The following is a 2,665-nucleotide window of genomic DNA, read 5'->3' on the forward strand; positions in this document are numbered from 1 at the left end:
AGGACGAGTAAGAAAGAAGATAGTGGTAGGTATGGGAGATTGGCCCGGATGATCGGCAAGTGTGAAAGGTAGGGACTCTGGGCTGCCAGCAACAGAAACTGACAACTCAAGAGTTACTTAGATAGGAGCGTTAGCATGTAGCAGAATAGAATATTCTGGAAAGGCTTTGTTAGAGTTGGTTGATGGTGTTCAGGGATCTCATGAGACATCTAAGTTGTCACTCTATATTCTTTTCTCAAGGTTGGCAAAGGGTTGTGGCATTTCCGGATCTAATAATACTCAGTCCAAATAAGAGGGGAGATGGTCACTTGGTGTGATTCTCCTCAGGAGTAGGCATGCTTCCTCAGAAGGTGTCAGAGTTCGTCTCTCCTATCTCATTGCTAGTTGTTGAGTCAATCGGCATAGAGACTGGGATTGGCCACCTCTAGATTTCAAAACTAGCTCCCTCATTTGCCAGCTGTGCGGATTCAGGCAAATTTCACTTCTTCGTACATCTGGTTTTTCTCATCTGTAACGCCTATAGTAAACAGTGTGTTAGTGAAAAAAAATGGCCCCACACAATCCGTGATAGAAGGAATTTTTCTTTTTCCAGTGTCATCAAAGTTAAGGACCTTGAGCTGAATGTGGTAGCATATACCTGTAATCCCCGGGATTTAGGGGGCAGAGACAGGCAGATAATCTGTGAGATCAAGGCTAGCTTGGTCTACATAGAGAATTCTGGACAAGCCAGGGCTACATAGTGAGACCCATCTCAAACAAACCACCCCCAGCTCCAATCCAACCAATCATGGACTTTGGGAGGATGACAGTGTAGCTTATCTGAGTGGGCCCAGTCTAGACTCACGAGCTCCTAAAGACGGGAACTACCCCTTTACCCACTAGCCACTACAGAGAAAGAGTGAGGACAGAATATAGGTCAAAAAGATTTTATGCCTTTGCCTTTGAGGTTGGTGGGAGAAGCAACAGACCAAAGGTGGTGGGCGGCCTTTAGAGGATGGCAAAGTTCAGAGGCTGGAGTCTTCTTCGGAGCCTCTGGAAAGGAACATAGTTTATCTGATGCCTTGAGTTTGTCCTGATGAGGCCAATTTCATACAGACCTGTAAGGATGTAAACTGGTGATTGAAGCCACTACGTGTTTGGTGGCTTGTTGCAGCAGCCACAGGATATGGATAGCCACTGATATCAAATGGTAATTGAGATAGAATGGTATGAAGACTTTTCCATTTGGGGAGATGTAAACAAATGTCTATGTATATTAACTTCTGATAGGACACAGATTACAGACCTAATGATTCCACCCAAGTCTAGTGAACCAGTGAGCATTGTGGCTGCTTGTAGGAGTCCAGGTAGAGGGCAATTTACAGGAACATGAGTGACTCCAATGCTGTGGCTTTGTCAAAAAAGCTGACCCCTCCATGGGGCAAATCCCTATTCCTGAAGTTCCTTGCAGGTCTGGCAGGCCAGTGGGAGATTTCCTTTCTCTAGCAGTCAATATTACCACTTACATAAGCTTGGGAAGGGGCCTTAGGACTCTTCAAACACATTTAAGTTTGTGTACTTCCTTAGCCTTACAAGTTTCCTCTACTTCCTGAGTCTTAAGGAGCCCCCTTCCTTCTTCTGGGATGGAATGTTTCAAACAGCTACACAACAAGAGGATTGAAGAAGACAGTAATTCTGAAGCCTTCTCATGATGCCTGCCTATTGGAAGCCTTTAGTAAATACTACTTTAACAAAAACCCAAAATGCAACAGTGGAAGAGAGGGAGACAAGATGAGGGATGTAGCGTAGGAGTAGGTGAAACTCTGTCATTATGGACCACAACACAGACTTCTCTTGATATGCTTTAAGGCAGCAATTCTGGGTCTACCACCACTGCTGCCAAGAAGTGACCAACACTCTCCCTGTTTCTAAGTGCATGCCTTCAGGGAGGTTCCTTCTACAGGGAAAAGATACCAGAGTGCTGGGGGCAGGGGAGGAAGATGCACTGCTGGGAACTTGTTTTCTAAGTTAACACTAGTGTTCTTGCTCTCTGTGGTTGTTGAAAACAAGAAGAAGGAGAAGAAGGAGGAGGGGTAGGAAGAGGAAGAGAAGAACAACAAGAGCAAGAGGGAGGTGGAGGAAAAAGCAAAAAGAGGAAGAGGAAAAGGAAGAGGAAGAGGAAAAGGAAGAGGAAGAGGAAAAGGAAGAGGAAAAGGAAGAGGAAGAGCAGCAGCAGCAGCAGCAGCAACAGCATCAAACTTCTGGTAAATATCCAGGGTGTCAGGGATTAGTTTAGAGAAGATTTGAGCTGGAAATGGGAGAAATGGAAAAGAATGGTGTTTACTGTGCCAGATGTCCTTGAACAGACTGAGAGCTGTGATTGTAACCAGGTTGGGAAAGTATCCAGTCTCCTCTTTCCCCTCTCTCCTGCCTCCCTCCTCTGCCTCCCCTCTCCTCTACCTTTCTCTCCCTTGAGACGCAGTCTCATGTATCCCAGGCTTGTTTTAATGTATCCAAGGATCACTGTGAACTTATAATCCTCCTGCTTCCACCTCCTGGGTTTGGGGACTTGAGTCGTGTGCTACCACACCAGCTTTCTGCAGTTCTGGAGACTAACACAGGACTTCATGATTGCTAGGCAATGACTCTTCGAAATGAGCTGCCTCCTTAGCTCTTTTGTCCTGAA

The sequence above is a fragment of the Rattus norvegicus genome, chromosome 6 (assembly GCF_021556685.1).
Source record: "Rattus norvegicus strain SHRSP/BbbUtx chromosome 6, alternate assembly SHRSP_T2T, whole genome shotgun sequence".
Classification (NCBI taxonomy): domain Eukaryota; kingdom Metazoa; phylum Chordata; class Mammalia; order Rodentia; family Muridae; genus Rattus; species Rattus norvegicus.